At 47.0% G+C, this 18853-nt stretch overlaps 1 long non-coding RNA gene across 2 annotated transcripts in view; it reads right to left on the bottom strand.

The window, feature by feature from the left end:
* Window positions 1-18853, bottom strand: part of LOC132208081 (uncharacterized) — a 74463-nt gene that overhangs the window by 11120 nt on the left and 44490 nt on the right. Inside the window, exon 1 of one of the 2 annotated variants that reach the window (XR_009444174.1) lies at window positions 9044-9506. The exons of the other annotated variant lie outside the window; for it this stretch is intronic. This is a non-coding gene — a long non-coding RNA (uncharacterized LOC132208081). Of the gene's footprint in view, window positions 1-9043; window positions 9507-18853 lie in introns of those variants that run through there. 2 annotated transcript variants of the gene reach the window in all.

Here is an 18853-nt window from a genome sequence, read left to right as displayed (position 1 = left end):
TGAGTGTAGGTGAGGAGGTAGGGAGGGGATAGGTCAGTCCGGGGAGGACGAACAAGTCAAGGAGATGGGACGAGGTTAGTCGGTACGAAATGGAGGTGCGGCTTGAGGTGGGAGGAGGGGATAGGTGAGAGGAAGAACAGGTTAGGGAGGTGGGACAAGCTGGGCTGGTTTTGGGATGCAGTTGGGCTCGTTTTGGGATGCAGTGGGGGAAGGGGAGACTTTGAAGCTTGTGAAGTTCACATTGATACCATTGGGCTGCAGGGTTCCCAAGCGGAATATGAGTTGCTGTTCCTGCCCCCTTCGGGTGGCATCATTGTGGCACTGCAGGAGGCCCATGATGCACATGCCGTCTAAGGAATGGGAGGGGGAGTTAAAGGAGTTAAAATGGTGGGTGACTGGAAGGTGCTGTTGTTGATTGCGAACCGAGCGGAGGTGTTCTGCAAAGCAAACATGAGATTTTTGTCTTCTACCTTGCACTCACTGGAGCACTGCAGCAAGCCTGAGACAGAGATTTTGGCCAGGGATCATGATGGGGTGCTCAAGTGATAGGCAATTGGAAACCTGGGGCCATTTTTATGTACAGAATATAGGTGTTCAGCCAAGTGGTTGGTCAGTCTGTGTTTCGTCTCCCCGATGCAGAGCGAGACAATATTGTGAGCAGTGAATACAGTAGACTAGATTGAGTGAAGTGTGGGTAAATCGCTGCTTCCCCTGGAAGCCTTGGATAGTGAAGCCGGAGGAAGTAAATGGACAGATGTTATGCCTTCTGTGGTGGCATGGAAAGTGCTGTCGGGTTATGGGGAGGTGTTGCGAATGGATAAGGAGTGGACCGAGGTGTCCTGATGGAATGGTCCCTGCAGAAGGCTGACAAGGGAGGGGAGGGGAATATATGCCTGGTGGTGGGATCTTGTTGGAAATCGTGGCTGATGTTCTTCTAGATGTGGATATTGATGGGTTGGTCATTGAGGACCAGGGTACCTCATCAGGGGTGAGGCCAAAGTGTACGAGATGGGTTGGACATGGCCGAGAGCTCTGTCAACCACGAACGCAAGGAATGCTCAGTTGAGGAAGAATGCAGACATTTCGGAATCCCTCCAGCAGAAGACGATATCATGAGAACAAGTGAATCTGTCTGGACAGTCCTGTTTGAAGATTTTAGGAAGTAAGACTCTGTTGTTTGTCATAAAGGATATGGTTGAGTGATCATATTCAAACTGAAGAGACCAAGAATGTGAGCCTGCAGAATGGGTGGTGAACCATGCCTCTCGGAATTCCTCTGCGTGTCTACACTTGGCTTGGGCTACTATGGTTACCTTGTCCCAGTTTCGTATGAGTGGCGTGATCCTCCACCCATAATGCAACCAACAAACAGATACAATTGGACCGCACATACAAACCCATACAGATCAAAACCCGAAATGACAGTACTCATGGTAACTGACCGGACAGTATAAATTCCAGACAGAGTAAAGTAACATTGTTTCGTTGGAGGCTCTGCTGGTGATGTCACCAATCATGGTGACGAAACGTCTCAATGAAAACAAGCCAGCTCGGCGAGCAAGTCAACAACCTCAATTTGAGCTACCTTGTTCAAGTGTTTCATTTTTGATCTTGAATGTTAAATCTCGCTCCAACACAGGGACGGAGGATTACTGTTAACAGCTGCATTATAACTAATTCAAATCGAATCATTGTTTTGACCAGTCCAGAGATGTGCAGGTTCGGTGGATTGGGAATGCTGAATTACCCACAGTGCCCACACACGTGTAGGTTAGGTATATCAGCCATGGGAAATGCAGGCTGACAGGGATAGAGTAGGGAATGGGGATGGGTCTGGGTGGGATGCTCTTTGTAGGGTTGCTGTGGACTTCTTGAACTGAATGGCCTGTTTCCACACTGGGGATTCTATAAAACTAGGTTTTACTGAATTAGTGAGAAAGTGAGTTTATCAATTGCTAAATGCAAGAAGTCATAAGGCACCACAAATACACACAAGTTAGAAACAAGAAATTAGCTCAAAAAACATAAAAGTTAAGAGGGATACGGATAGTTCAGCCTTTGGATTGTTTGTGAGGAATAGAAAGTGGGATGTTGTGGCCACTACATTGGGCGATCCCCGGAATGCTTATGTGAATTCAGCAGTTAATTTTGAGATCCTTGTTGAAATTCTTTTGACCTTGTTTCCTTTTTGACATTGCCCTGGTTTGCAGAGCTCAGAGCAAGAGATTGTCTTTTCTTCTTAGCTGCAGCAGAGGCCTATGAAATGGCTGTCCAAGAACTGTGACCTCCACAACTCCGTAGACCACACGAGCATAGTCGCCCAGGAATACACACACACTGACATTAAAGAACTATTGGGATAACAATACTCAGCATGGGACTGGAAAAGACAGCATGTAGAAACAGAAAACAGCTGTAAATAGTGTCAAGAGGTGAAATAAAGTTATAAATCAAAATTAATGACTCTTTGCTTGCGTGCTCATTGTATTCAGAACAAAATCAACAAATTCATAGCACACATACAGGTTGACGGGCATGATTTGAGAGCTATTACAAAGACATGGTTATAAGGCGATCAACACTGGAGGTAAATGTGCAGGGCTACGTGACATTCCAAAAAGACAGGCAAGAGGGAAACTGACTGTAAGCGATGAAATTACTGTGAGAACAAGAAACGATCTTCAATCGGAAGACATAGAATCCAATTTTATTTATTTGCTAATGGGAGGAGGACATCACTAGCTCGGCAGTGTTTATTGTCCATCCCGAATTGCCCAGGGGACAGTTCAGAGTCAATCATCTAGCTGTGGGTCTGCAGTCACATGTAGGCCAGACCATGTAAGGATGGCAGTTTCCTTTCCGAAAGGACATCAGTGAAGCAGGTGGGTTTTTCTGACATTTGACAATGGATTCATGGTCATCATTAGATTCTTCATTCATGATTTTCTTTTGGATTCAATTCAAATTCCACCACCTGCTGTGCTGGGATTTGAACACCGGTCCCCAGAATGTTATCTAAGTCTCTGAATTAACAATCCAGCAATAATACCACTCGGCTATTTCCTCCCCAACCTTGGAACAAGAAAACCTGTAGTTGACTCCCACATGGGGGAAAACACTGAACCAGGAGCTTCTTCAACGGGGTGATCGCCTCTCCTTACATTTTAAGATAGCTATGAATAATCAGGACCTTGGGGGAAGCTACGAAATTGGGGGAAGGAAAATTACATCAGTATTAGGTAGGAGCTGAGCAGTATTAATTGGGAGGAGCTTTGATTGAACAAGTCGGCATTTGATACGCGGGAGATATTTAAAGACCTACTGATCAGCGTTCAGAACTGGCCTATTCCAGGGAAGGAGGAATGACAAGGATGGCAATCTAAGGACATATGGACAGAAGAAATAAAGGAGTAGGTCATCTGTCTCTTCCAGCTCGCTCCGCCATTCAATAAGGTCATCGCTGATCTTTTGGCGGACTCAGTTCCACTTACCCTCCCATTCACCATAACACTCAATTCCTTTCCTGTTCAAAGATCTATCTGTCTTGGCCTTTAAAACATTCAACCAGGGAACCTTGACTGTTTCACTGAGCAGAGAATTCCACAGATTCACAACCCTTTGGATGAAGAAGCTCATCCTCAACTCAGTCTGAAATCTGTTCACCCTTATTTTGAGGCTGTGCCGCCTAGTTGTAATTTCACCCATCAGTGGAAACAACTTCCGTGTTTCTTTCCTATCTATTTCTTTCATCATTTTAAAAGGTGCTATTAGAACACCCCTCATTCTTCGAAGTCTCAGAGAGTGCAATCCAAGTCTCCTCAATCTCTCCCCATACAGCAACATTTTCAATTGTGGAATCAATCTTGTGAAGCTCCTTTGCACCCCCTCCACTGCCAGCACATCCTTTCTCAAGTGAGGAGACTAAAACTGTACAAACTATTCGACATCAAGCCTCACCAGCACCCTATACAACTGGAGCATCCCCTCCCGATTTTTAAACTCAATTCCTTTGCTGTTCAAAGATCTGTCTGTCTTGGCCTTTAAAACATTCAGCCGGGGAATAGCAGCATGCTACAATTTTTCACCATTTAACTAATACTCCATTTTGCCCTAATTGCTACCAAAATGGATAGTCTCACTTTTACCATCGTTGCACTCCATCTGCCATTGTCCATTCACTTACACTTTCTGCGTCCTTCTGCAGATGTTCATTATCCTCTTCACACAACACTAAAATGAGTGGTAGAGTAATCTGTGAACTGTAACTGAACATAGAAGAACACAACGCAGAACAGGCCCTTCGGCCCTCCATGTTGCGCCGACCTGTGAACTAATCGAAGCCCATTCCCCTGCACTATCCTATTGTCAACCATATGCTGATCCAAGGGCTGTTTAAATGCCCCTCATGTGGCTGAGTTAACTTCATTGGCAGACAGGGCATTCCACACCCTTACCACTCTCTGAGTAAAGAACCTGCCTCTGACATCTGTCTTAAATCCATCACCCCTCAAAGTGTAGCTGCACCCCCTTGTACAAGCTGAAGTCATCATCCTCGGAAAAAAACTCTCACTGTGCACCCTATCTAATCCACTGACCATCTTGCATGTCTCTATTAAATCCCCTCTGAGCCTCCTTCTCTCCAATGAGAACAGACCCAAGTTCCTCAGCCTTTCTTCATAAGACCTTCGCTCCAGACCAGGCAACATTCTGGTAAATCTCCTCTGCACCTGTTCCAATGATTCCACATCCTTCCTGTAATGGAGCGACCACGCAATATTCAAACTGAGGCCGCACTAGCGTTTTGTAGAGTTGCAGCATGACATCACGTCTCCGCAACTCAATCCCTCTACCAATGAAACCTAAAACACCATCAGACTTCTGAACAGCACTATCAACCTGGGTGGCAATTTTCAGGAATCTATGTACATGGACACCACGATCCCTCTGCTCATCTCCACTGCCAAGAATCTTTCCGTTGACCCGGTGTTCTGCCTTCCTATTATTCCTCCCAAAGTGAAACACCTCACATTTATCCATATTAATCTCCATTTGCCAAATTTCGGGACAATTCTGCAGTTTATCCAAGTCTCCCTGCAACCTGCAACATTCTTCCACACTGTCCACCACTCCACCGACTTTAGTGTCATCTGCAAACTCACGAACCCATCAACCAATTCCTGCGTCCAAGTCATTTATACAAATGACAAACAGCAGTGGTCACAAAACAGATCCTTGAGGCACACCACGCGTTACCGGACTCCAGGCTGAATATTCTCCATCAACCACCACTTGTTGCCTTCTTACCGAAAGCCAGTTTCTAATCCAACTGGCTAAATCTCCCTCAATCCCGTGCCTCTGTATTTTCTCCGAGAGCCTACCATGGGGAAACTTATCAAAGGCTTTACTCAAGTCCATGTACACCACGCCAACTGCCCGACCCTCATCCACATGCTTGGTCACCTTCTCAAAAAACTCAATGACGTTTGTGAGACACGACCTGCCCTTGACGAATCCATGCTGACTATCTCCAATCAAGTTGTTGATGGTTGGATGATTATAAATCCTATCTCTTATAATCCTTTCCAAAATTTTTCCTGCAACACACCTAAGGCTCACAGGTCTATAATTGCCTGGGTCATTCCTACTGCCCCTCTTGAACAAGGGCACAACATTTGCAATTCTCCACTCCTCTGGTACTAAACCTGTAGACAATGAGGACTCCAAGATCAAGGCCAAAGGCTCCACCACCTCCTCCCTAGCATCCCAGACAATCCTCGGAAAAATCCTATCAGGCCCAGGGGCTTTACCTACCGTCACACGTTGTCGAATTGATGACACTTCCTCCTTACTAACCTTAACCCTTTCAATTCTAGTAGCCTCTAACTCAGTCACCTCCTCTACAATATTCTCCTGTCCCTCAGTGAAAACAGATGAGAAACATTCATTTAGCACCTCTCCAATCTCCACAGCGTCCACACACAACTTCCCACTTCTGTCTTTGACTGGCCCTATGCCTACCCAAGTCATCCTCTTATTCCTCACATACCTATCGAAAGCTTTCGGGTTCTCCTTTATTTACCTGCCAGTGTCTGCTCGTGTACCCTCCTTGCTCTTCTTAACTCTCTCTTTAAATCCTTCCTAGCTAATCTGTAGCTCTCCATCACCTCATGTGAACCATCTGGTCTCATCGTCACATCAGCGTCCCTCTTCTGCTTAACAAGAGATACAGGTTTTTTAGTAAACCACGGTTCCCTTAGCTGATCGCTTCCTCCCTGCCTGACAGGGACGTACCTATCAAGGACACGCAATATCTGTTCCTTAAACCAGCTCCACAATTCAATTGTCCCCATTGCCCTGCATTTTGCACACCCATTCTATGCCTCCTTAGTCTTGCCTAATCGCACTACAAGGGAGGAATGGAGAAGCCGATAGTGAAGGGGACTATCAGAGGTTACAGCAGAACATAGATAGACTGGAGAGTTGGGCAGATAAATGGCAGATGGAGTTCAATCCGGGAAAATGCGAGGTGATGCATTTTGGAAGATCAAATTCAAGGACGAACTATACAGTAAATGGAAAAGTCTTGGGGAAAATTGATGAACTGAGAGATCTGGGTGTTCAGGTCCATTGTTCCCTGAAGGTGACAACGCAGGTCAATAGGGTGGTCTCGAAGGCATATGGCATGCTTTCCTTCATTGGATGGGGTATTGAGTACAAGACTTGCCAAGGTCATGTTGCAGTTGTATCGGACTTTGGTTTGGCCACATTTGGACTACTGTGCACAGTTCCAGTCGCCACATTACCAAAAGGTTGTGGATGCTTTGGAGAGGGTGCAGAGGAAGTTCACCAGGATGCTGCCTTGTATGGAGGGTGCTAGCCATGAAGAGAGGTTGAGTAGATTAGGATTATTTTCATGAGAAAGATGGAGATTGGGGGGGACCTGATTGAGGTCAACAAAATCATGAGGGTATAGACAGGGTGAACAGCAAAAAGCTTTTTACCCCCAGAGTGGAGGACTCAATTACGAGGGGTCATGAGTTCAAAGTGAGAGGAGCAAAGTTTAAGGGACATATGCATGGAAAGTTCTTTACACAGAGGTTGGTGGGCACCTGGAACGTGTTGCCAGCGGAGGTGGGAGACGCAGACACGTTAGCGTCTTTTAAGATATATTTGGACAGGTACGTGGATGGGCAGAGAGCAAATGGACACAGACCGTGAGAAAATAGGTGACAGGTGAGACAGAGGATCTTGATCGGCGCAGGCTTGGAGGGCTGAAGGACCTGTTCCTGTGCTGTAATTTTCTTAGTTGTTTTGACTGACTAGAGGGAGCGAGGGAGGGAGGAATGGATGGCTGGTGGGAGGGAGCGAGGGAGCGAGGACTGACTGGAAGAAGGAATGGATGACTGGAGGGAGCAAGAGGAAGGGGGGGGAAGGGGCAGGAGGAGGAGGGGGGCAAAGGGGCAGGAGGAGGAGGGGGGCAAAGGGGCAGGAGGAGGAGGGGGAAAAGGGGCAGGAGGAGGAGGGGGAAAAGGGGCAGGAGGAGGAGGGGGAAAAGGGGCAGGAGGAGGAGGGGGGAAAAGGGGCAGGAGGAGGAGGGGGGAAAAGGGGCAGGAGGAGGAGGGGGCGGGGGGGCAAAGGGGCAGCAGGAGGAGGGGGGCAAAGGGGCAGGAGGAGGGGGGGCAAAGGGGCAGGAGGAGGGGGGGAACGGAGGAAGGGAGATGAACACAGCAGACAGGCTGACATCAGCTTCCCTGGCCTCTGATGCTGCATGTCCTGCTGTTTCATGCTCATGAACACCTCGTTACCTCCCATTCTCTTTTGTTTGTGTTTTATCACTCTTCCTCCCTCACTCTGATTCTCTCCCCCTCTCTCACCTCTGCTGGCCCTAATTTCACTCCCTTGTCATGCTCCTTTATTTCCATCTTTCTGTCCCTTTTCTCTCTCCCACCACAAACTCTCTCTCTTTCTCACTCTGGCTTTATTCACAGGGGGAGAGAGTACAAGAGCAAAGGAAACCAAAGCACGCAGCGCCTTCGGCTGAGAGAGAAATGAAGCACTGCCGGAGATTTTCCAAACCCTGACACGGGGGTTGCCTCTCTCTCTCTCTCTCTCTCGACAGTCTCTGTGACTGCCCCATCAAACCCCACACCCATTCCCTTACCATGGTGTCTCTCCACAAACCCACCTCCGGGTAGAAATGCAAACACAAGTTGCTGAAAATGCTCAGCATCTGTCAAGAAAAAGTCCCGAGGTAGCGTTTTGGGTGCGATGACCCTTTCCCTCAGAGCTCCGGCCAGAAATGCTCTGAGACAGGGTCCCCTTGTAGTCGGAGAGCTGCGGGTCGATCTCGGCTGGTCGCTTGGCGCAGGGCATCAAGAGCTCCCCTCAGCCCCTGGAAGGGGTCTGTTCAGCCCCTAACCTTATACTGACCCTGGTTCTGTCCTTTCCTCATCCCTGGGAGCCCCTCCTGCCTTCCCACCTTGTCGTCGGAGTGCTATTCGGCTACGGAGGGTTGTGCGATAAAGATCCTACTTCCCACAGCGGCGGGGCGAGGGGGCATCCCCTCGCTCCGAAAACACCTCCTCCCATCTCATCTTGTGGCAGTGGCTGTTCGGCTGAAGAAAGCAGCTCTGCCCGTGACCCCAAACCTCCCTACAACACCCCTCTCCTAAACCAACCCCCACCACGACCCTTTTGCAGTAGCTGTAAGCCATTCAGTCACTGGGCTGTACGATAGTGACTCTCCCCATGTCCTCTCACTTCCAAGACGGCTATCCTCGAAACCCCACCCCATTCCATCCCCCGCCTTCCCTTTACCTTGTAGTACGAGAGCAGTAGGCTGTTCGGCTACGGAAACCCGCGCAGGGCTGTATAATAGACACCCTCCCAATGTCCCCAGCCTTCTCTCACCCGGGGAGGGCTATTCTCACCCCCAAAACATACATTCCCAACCCCTCGCTTTGTGATAGGAGCGGCGCAGGATGTGAAACAGGGACCGTGCTCATGTCCCCAGTCCTCCCTTCACCCCAAACCCCGCTCTCACCTTGCAGTAGGAGATAGTTTTCGGCTACTCAGCCCCGGAAGGCGTCGCGGACCCGCGGCCGGGTGCTCGGGGAGCGCAGGCTCGGTGCCAGGCAGCTGTTCAGGCAGGTAGCTGTGCCCAGGAGCCGGGCGAAGAGGCCTTCTCCCACCTCGGATCCCCGCTCCCGGCAAAGGCGGCGCAGGACTGAGCCACTGAGCAGCGAGCGCTCCGGCAGCCCGGATGCCTGCTCCCAGCCCGGTGGTCATGCTGGAGGCCGCTGGAGAACAGGAGGTTGTAGGGGTCCGGGAGCGTCGTGCGATGATCCCCGCTGCCGAACCGCTGGGTCCTCAGCCCACGCCTGGGAAAAGGGATCCAGACAGCGGACTCATCGCCGAGGCAGAGTCGGGGGTGGGAAAAGGCTTGAGTAGGACCAAGAGAGGAAGGGGATTGACTGAAAGGGAGAAAGAGACAGACTGTGTGTGTATGTGAGGGAGGGAGGGAGGGAGGGAGGGAGGGAGGGAGGGAGGGGGAATTAAAAATGCAGTCTGATTGCGGATGGCTTGGGTTCAAACAGAGATCTTTAAACTTTGTTCGAAAGAAACTCACAACGCTCCCTGCTGAGCGGGTGGAGAGGCTCGGATTGAGAGTAAGAGAGATGGAGGAAAAGGCGGGGGGAGGGGCGGCGCAGAGACAGCACAGAACAGGCCCTTCAGCCCACAATGTTGTGCCGACCATTGATCCTCATGTATGCACCCTCAAATTTCTGTGACCATATGCATGTCCAGCAGTCTCTTAAATGACCCCAATGACCTTGCTTCCACAACTGCTGCTGGCAACGCATTCCATGCTCTCACAACTCTCTGCGTAAAGAACCTGCCTCTGACATCCTCTCTATACTTTCCACCAACCAGCTTAAAACTATGACCCCTCGTGCTAGCCATTTCTGCCCTGGGAAATAGTCTCTGGCTATCAACTCTATCTATGCCTCTCATTATCTTGTATACCTCAATTAGGTCCCCTCTCCTCCTCCTTTTCTCCAATGAAAAGAGACCGAGCTCAGTCAACCTCTCTTCATAAGATAAGCCCTCCAGTCCAGGCAGCATCCTGGTAAACCTCCTCTGAACCCTCTCCAAAGCATCCACATCTTTCCTATAATACGGCGACCAGAACTGGACGCAGTATTCCAAGTGCGGTCTAACCAAAGTTTTATAGAGCTGCAACAAGATCTCACGACTCTTAAACTCAATCCCCCTGTTAATGAAAGCCAAAACACCATATGCTTTCTTAACAACCCTGTCCACTTGGGTGGCCATTTTAAGGGATCTATGTATCTGCACACCAAGATCCCTCTGTTCCTCCACGCTGCCAAGAATCCTATCCTTAATCCTGCACTCAGCTTTCAAATTCGACCTTCCAAAATGCATCACCTCGCATTTATCCAGGTTGAACTCCATCTGCCACCTCTCAGCCCATCTCTGCATCCTGTCAATGTCCCGCTGCAGCCTACAACAGCCCTCTACACTGTCAACGACACCTCCGACCTTTGTGTCGTCTGCAAACTTGCTGACCCATCCTTCAATCCCCTCATCCAAGTCATGAATAAAAATTACAAACAGTAGAGGCCCAAGGACAGAGCCCTGTGGAACCCCACTCACCACTGACTTCCAGGCAGAATATTTTCCTTCTACTACCACTCGCTGTCTTCTGTTGGCCAGCCAATTCTGTATCCCAGCAGCTAAGTTCCCCTGTATCCCATTCTTCCTGACCTTCTGAATGAGCCTACCATGGGGAACCTTATCAAATGCCTTACTGAAGTCCATATACACCACATCCACAGCTCGACCCTCATCAACTTTTCTAGTCACATCCTCAAAAAACTCGATAAGGTTTGTAAGGCATGACCTACCCCTCACAAAGCCGTGTTGACTGTATTTGATCAAGCCATGCTCTTCCAGATGGTCATAAATCTTATCCCTCTGAATCCTTTCTAACACCTTGCAGACGACAGACGTGAGACTTACCGGTCTATAATTGCCGGGGATTTCCCTATTTCCTTTCTTGAAGAGAGGAATTACATTTGCCTCTCTCCAGTCCTCAGGTACGACTCCAGTGGAGAGCGAGGATGCAAAGATCTTCGCAAGTGGCGAAGCAATTGCATTTCTCGCTTCCCAAAGCAGCCGAGGACAAATCTGGTCCGGGCCTGGCGACTTGTCAATCTTAATGTTTGACAAAATTTTCAGCACATCAGCTTCCTCTATCTCTATCCATTCCAGCATGCACACCTGCTCTTCAAAGGTTTCATTCACTACAAAGTTTGTTTCTTTCGTAAAGACAGAAGCAAAAAAACTCATTTAGGTCTTCGCCTACCTCCTCAGGCTCCACACACAAGTTCCCTATGCTATCCCTGATCGGCCCTACTCTTTCTTTCATCATTCTCTTATTCCTCACCTAAGTGTAAAATGCCTTTGTGTTTTCCCGGATTCCTTCTGCCAAGCCTTTCTCGTGCCCCCTCCTGGCTCTCCTCAGACCATTTTTGAGCTCCTTCCTTGCCTGCATGTAATCCTCTCTAGCTGAACTTGACCCTAGCTTCCTCCACCTCATGTAAGCTACCTTCTTCCTTTTCACAAGAAGCTCCACCGCTCTCGTCATCCAAGGTTCCTTTATCTTACCCCTTCTTGCCTGTCTCAGAGGGACATATTAACTCATCACTCCCAACAACTGTTCCTTAAACAGTCTCCACATGTCTATAGTTCCCTTACCATGGAACAACTGCTCCCAGTCCATGCTTCCTAACTCATGTCTAATCGCATCATAGTTTCCTCTTCCCCAATTAAATATCCTCCCATTTTGCCTCATCCTCTCCTTCTCCATAGCTATGTAGAATGTGAGGCAGTTATGGTCACTATCACCAAAATGCTCTCCCACCACAAGATCTGATGCCTGCCCCGGCTCGTTTCCGAGCACCAAGTCCAGAATGGCCTCTCCCCTCGTCGGCCTCTCAACGTACTGCGTTAGGAAACCCTCCTGAGCACACCTTACAAAAACAGCTCCATTCAAATCTTCTGCTCGAAGGAGGTTCCCATCAATATTGGGAAAGTTAAAGTCACCCATTACAACAACCCTACTGCGTCCACACTTTTCCAAAATCTGTCGACCTATGCTTTCTTCAATCTCCCTGCTGCTATTGGGGGCCTGTAGTAAACCCCTAACGAGGTGACTACTCCCTTGCTGTTCCTAATTTCCACCCATACTGACTCAGTAGGCAGATCTTCCTCGACAATGGAAGTTTCTGTAGCTGTGATACCCTCTCTGATTAGTAGTGCTACACCCCCTCCTCTTTCTCCCCCCTCCCTATTCTTTTTAAATGTTCTAAACCCTGGAAGACCCAGCAACCATTCCTGCCCATGAGAAACCTATGTCTCTGTTATGGCCACAACATCATAGCACCAGGTACTGATCCATGCTCTAAGTTCATCACTTTTATTCCTGATACTCCTTGCGTTAAAGCAAACACACTTTAACCGATCCCTTGGTTCCTTCCCAGGAAAATCCTTCCCACTAGCTGGTCTACCTCTTGCTACTGCCTCACCTGCATCAACGCTCACCTCTGGTATACAGCTCAGGTTCCCACCCCCCTGCCATACTAGTTTAAACCCTCTCGAACTACTCGAGCAAACCTTCCACCCAGGACATTGGTCCCCTTCCAGTTCAGATGCAACCCGTCCTTCTTGTACAGGTCCCACCTTCCCCAGAAGGCATCCCAATTATCTACATATCTGAAGCCCTCCCTCCTACACCAGCTGCGTAGCCACGTGTTCAGCTGCGCTATATGATTGTTAATTGAGAGTACTGATGAATTTTGCTTATTGTTTCTGTGATCATCTCAACAATCCATTTGTCAACACAATAAAGTAGATATTGTTATTGTAAAACACCACTGTAAATCCAAAGAAAATTTCAAGAGGGGCCAAATAAGTAGTGTTGGGGAACAAAGAAATGGCAGAGGAACTGAACAAGTATTTTGCATCAGTCTTCAGGTTGGAAGGCACCAGTAGTAGAACTTTAAGGGAGTCTGAAGCAGAAGTGAGTGCGGTGGCCATCACTAAGGAGAAGGTACAGGGGAAGCTGAAGGGTCTGTGTGGAATTTGTACATTCTCCCCATGTCCGCACGGGTCTCCGCCAGGTGCTCTGATTTCCATCCACAGTCCAAAGATGTGCAGGCAAGGTGGATCAGCCATGGCAAATGTGAGCTTGCCGGGACACAGTACAGGGCTGGGTCTTGGTGGGATGTTCTTGACGGAGATGGTGCAGACCCAATGGCCTCTTTCCGCTCTGTCGGAATTCTATAATTCCGAGAAGATGGTAAATTACATGGACCAGATGGACTGCCCCCCAGAGTTCTGAAGGAGATAAGTAAGAAGACCATGCAGGTATTGATGATCTTTCAGGAATTACTGGAGTCAGGGTGGGTCCCAAAGGAGTACAAAATGGCAAATATAACACCCCTGTTTAAAATGGAGGGAGGCAAAAGACAAGAAATTAAAAGACGAGAAAAACCTGTTAGCCTGACGCTGGTCATTCGGTCAGATTTTAGAATCCATTATTAAGGATGAGATCGGAGAGTACTTGGAAGGACATGGTAATACTTGGAACTACATGTTAAATTGGGCTGAGAAAACACAACTTTGTCAAGGGAAGGTCTCTGTTAGATTCTTTGAGAATGTAACCAGTGGGTAAAAACAAAAGGGAGCCATTGAACTTTATCTGTTTGGATTTTCAGAAAGCCTTTGACAAGGTGCCACACAGGACGCTTCAAAATAAAAAAAATGAGCTTATTGTGTTAGGGAGTAGGTACTGGCATGGATAGAGGATCGGCTAACTGGCAGAATGCAGAGAGTGGCAATAAAAGGGTCTTTTGCAGGATGGCAGCCAGCAACTACAGGAGTTCCACAGTCATCAGAGTTCAGACAACAGCCATTCACGTTATACATCAGCAATCTGGACAAAGGAACTAATGGTATTGTAGTCCACAGGGGGTTGTTGCTAAGTTTGCAGATGACATTTCGATAGGTGGAGAGGCAAGTAGTGTTGAGGAAGTGGGGAGGTCACAGAGAGTCTGTAGAGAAGTGGCAGTACAGGCATAGGCTATTTTCTAAATGGGGAAAGGCTTCAGAAATCTGAAGCACAAAGATGCCCTAGTTCAGGATTCTTTTAACATGCAGGTTCAGTTGGCAGTTGGGAAGGCAAATGCAATGTCAGCATTCATTTCAAGACGGCAAAAATACAAGAGCAGAGATGTATTGCTGAGGCTGTGTAAGGCTCTGGTCATATTGCATTTGGAATATTAAGAGCAGTTTTTGGCCATCTGTCTAAGGAAGGATGTGCTGGCCTTTGTCAGGGTCTAGAGGAGGTTCTCAAACATAATCTTGGCGATGAAGGGACTGTCATGTGAGGAATGGCTGAGAACTCTGGGTCTGTACTCGATGGAGTTTAGAAGGATGAAGGGGGCACACTGAAGGTAATTCAGGCCTGGATAGAGTGGACATGGAGATGATGTTTCCACGAGTAGGAGAGACCAGGACCTGGGGGCACAGCCTCAGAGTCAAAGGGACTACCCTTCAGGATGGAGATGAGGAGGAATTTATTCAGTCAGAAAGTTGTGAATCTGTGGAACTCGTTGATGCAGAAACCTGTGGAGGCCAAGTCAGAGTTGATTTCAGGCATAGATAGATATGTTCTTGCTTAGTATGGACACAGGAGAATGGGATTGAGAATGATTGATCCCACTCAATGGGCTGAATGGTCTAATTCTGTTCTTAAATCTTCAGGTCTAAAACACTGGAATGAATCAGTTCAGTGTCATTTTTATTGCACTGCAAGGACAGTAGCTCTCCAAAAGACCGAACAGATTTTCTCACGCTGTTGTGGCAAACCTATTCAATAACTGGCAACAATGCTCCTATTGCGCCTCTCTCAGCCGATGCTAGTTAGTTCTCCTACTCATCGTAACTGGACCATCCTGGTATTACTGGCACTAGTGCCATGTTTAAAGGCTATTGTGAACCAGTAAAATGCTCAGAATCCAGAACTGCCTTGTACAGTTCATAGCATTTGTCCCAGACAGGGCAGGAAAGAGGAAATTAGCACCTTATTTTACAGTTAGGGACCTGGAAGTCCTGGTGGATGGATTGGTGCAGTGCAGAACTGTCCTCTTTCCCAAGGACAAGCACAGGAGGCCATGACACAAGACTCGGCCAGACTCATCTGAGGCCGTCCAGTGTCAATGCAGTCTCAACCACCAAAAGAACCATCCAGCAGTGCTGCAAGATCAGTGACCCCTGCTCCAACAGAAGAGCCTCATTGTTCTGTGCTACCTCACATTCACACTCTCTCTAATTCTGCACCACCCTTCAGCACAGCTCATGTAATACCATTCTCACCAAAGCATTCAATGTCTGTCTTCGCTTGCTCTCGTCTACTTGAGGCCCCAAGGCTATTATTCCTGTATGCTCTCTGTGCCTCTTGCTCTCACCCAGGAGACCTCACCTCCCTTCCCAAACATACATGAGCACGAACAAATGCACCAGCTCATTTCATCTCACTCAATCCCTCCCTTTGTTTCATTCCAGGAAAAACAGCCCACAGCAGGGCAGAAAGAGCCAACACAGGTAGAGATAATAAAATGTGAGGCTGGATGAACACAGCAGGCCAAGCAGCATCACAGGTAGTGAGGTGTCTAACGTTTGACTTCTCACAACCTATGAGGATAGTGTCCTGACCATGATCATTCTGAGCAGCCAACTGATTGCCTCCAAGGCCCTCGAGTGATATCAGACAATGCCCTGGAGTTACCTAGATCTGCTGCCTGGAACTGCCTCCCTTGACTACAGACCATTCCCCTCAGAACATGAAGCATGACCATGAGGTTGGAGACAATGCAACGCGTTCTGTGCTTCTGCAGCTGGCACATGCTGCAGGTGTGAGATCAACATATCACGGTGCTGAACGGCAACACATCCACTCCTTTGATTGCTGACTGCTGACAAACATGACAAGCTGTCTGGCTTGGTCTCGATGACAAAAAGTTAATCAATATACTAGCATTATGAGTCTGTGAGATGTGGCAGAGGGGGCAACCCATAAAAAGACAAGGCAAATGAAGACAAGGCAGAGGAGCTGTTAGCATTCATGCAGGGACAAAATGAGAGTGGAGAGCTCAAGCAAGGTGTCCTGATGTGTAACGTGGCCCAATACACGAATGGGTGCCTGTTCCTGCATATAAAAGTGCCCTGGCAGCAGCACTGCAATGAGGGGGGCTGCTGCAATCCAAAATGCAGCAATGAAGTACAGAAGAGTACTGAAAGCAGATCTGAGATGTGCCATGATGTGCTGAGGCTGGAACATGCCACATGTCAAAACTGTGGACATGGGGTGCTACTGATGGGTGTGGCTGGAGATGCTGGTGACTAGTGTCCAAGTTGGGGGTCCAGAGGAGCATTGAGCAATGTGGAAGCACCACACACCCACTCTGAATTTCATTTCGGTAATTCTCAGCATCTAGTTCCTGTCTGGCAGGTAGAAAAAGGGAATAATTATTAATGAGGGTGGTACTGAGAAATAATCTATGCCTTTCAGTGCTCCCTAGCGCGAATTTCAGCTCAATGTCTGCAATTTTACTGCAAAATGAAACATTTTGGTTTTGACATTCAGAAGGAACTTGAGCTGCAATCAATATGACGGGTACGCACCAAATGAAGAATGTCAAAATTGACAGTCGCAAAAATGATTTAATATTGGAACACATCTCATGCAGACAAAGCTCAACTTTATACAAATGAAAAATTGGAGGTCACGTGGGGTGCAGAGAAGGACACCGAAAGATTAACCCCGGACTTTCATCTCCAAGTCCTAGAATTATATCCAGCTTGGACTGAAGGAAAATAAAATTCTCTCCGCTTGCAAGGATTCCCCAATATACTGTCACAGTCTTAATACATTTCCAAGTGAAGTGCATAACATTATTCCTAAATGGAGCTTACTAAACAATCTGACTGAGATAAGCTGAACGACAATTAGCCTGGAAAATACCACAATGGCACAGTTAATGCTCTTCAAGATACTGGCTAGGTTAAAAAGTCTCAGTTATGAGATAGACTGGTATGCTGGGTTTGTTTTCCTTGGAGCAGAGGAGGCGGAGGTGTGGGTGGGGATCTGATTGAGGCATAGAAAATTATGACAGGCACGGGCAGAATACATGGTGAGAATCCATTCCCCATGGCACATGTGTCTAAGACCAGATGGCACAAGTTTAAGGTGAGGATTAAATGCTTTGGAGGAAGTCTGAAAGCTTTTTCATCTAAAAAGTGATAGACATATGGAGCACACTGCTTGAGAGGGTTTTTGATGCAGGTATTCTCAACATTTAAAAAGCATCTGGGATGAGCATTTAAAATGCTAGGTCAAAGTAGGCTCTGGACCAAGTGTTGACAAATGAGATTAGTGCAGCTTGGTGTTTGTTGGTAGGCATAGATATGGTGTTTCTATGCTGTATGACTCTATGAGATTGAGGGTCATATGAAAATTTATTCTACGTCTGGCCGTTTATTCCTTGACATTAACTGGATGATGTTCATATTGTGTATTTTATACATGTCATTCTCCAGCACTAACATTTGTCACCGTGAAGAGCATTACAATCAGAATGTCAAGATGTCTACATGATCCTGGGCAGATCTGACCAAATGGAATCAAAAGTATATCAGTTTCAATTTTATGATTTAAAACAAAAGTCGCTAAAACTGTCAACTACTTTATCTGTTGAACTGAAATGAAACTAGAACATACTGAAACCTTATGTCAACAATACTCGGATTGATTTTAATCAGTCCACAATCTTCACATTTACTTAACTGATCCTGTACATATCAAAATCCAATATGTCGCATGCAGTTTAGTGCACCTTAGGACAATCTGAACTTACATTAAAGTGTAAATCATACATAGGGATCAAAGACGTTCAGCAGCTAGTTCAGACACATTTCGACACAGAGTGGCACGTTGACCAAATCCTTGTGATTTTGTTCCAAACCATCATAAATGGTCATTAAACAGTTGATTACTTCAGTCACATTTAGAAGTTGCTCATTTTGTGTCAATTTGTGTTGATCCAAGACGCGTTGTGCTGTGTGCAACTCCAACAGATACACGACAAAGGAGGAAGAAAACTAACTTCGATTACAGTTTTAACTTATTGGAGCTATTAAATAAAACTAATTCCTGTATTTGGCCCAGAAATAAATACAAGGATTCACAAAAGTACTCTGGAATGATGGAAACAGGCCATTTCCTTCTCAAATGCAACATGTCAAATCCAACGAGGGAACCGTCAGTGATGCTGGTCATATTCTGTTGTTTGGTTCAGTAATTCCTGCAGAACAATGGTGGAGGAACAGTAGCTTTGTAAGTCATGAAGCCCTCCTTTATATTTATGAAGCAGGACTCAAAACAATTTAACCTGAAACATCCATCTTTTTCAAGCGATGTTCATTCTCACTACATCCAAATCCAAAGTACAATCTAATTGGCTCTTTCTCCGTTTCAAATAGTGGATCTTACAACCCTTATTTCACTTCTGGTCATCAGCATTCTTTTAAATCACACTATGCCACAGCTATTAAGTGTGTTAATTATATGTTCTTGTTAATTTTAAAAAGATGCTCTGTTACCTCGGTTTTGAACGAGATTTCTCTTGTAATTTTGCTATTTTGTCATACATATGGTATGTTCTACAGCGTCTACCAAAAATAATTAGTAGTTAAGCAAGTATCAATT

The sequence above is a fragment of the Stegostoma tigrinum genome, unplaced genomic scaffold (genome assembly GCF_030684315.1).
Source record: "Stegostoma tigrinum isolate sSteTig4 unplaced genomic scaffold, sSteTig4.hap1 scaffold_281, whole genome shotgun sequence".
Lineage (NCBI taxonomy): Eukaryota > Metazoa > Chordata > Chondrichthyes > Orectolobiformes > Stegostomatidae > Stegostoma > Stegostoma tigrinum.
Note: the sequence above shows the minus strand (reverse complement) of the source record. Positions and strands in the feature narration are given on the sequence as shown.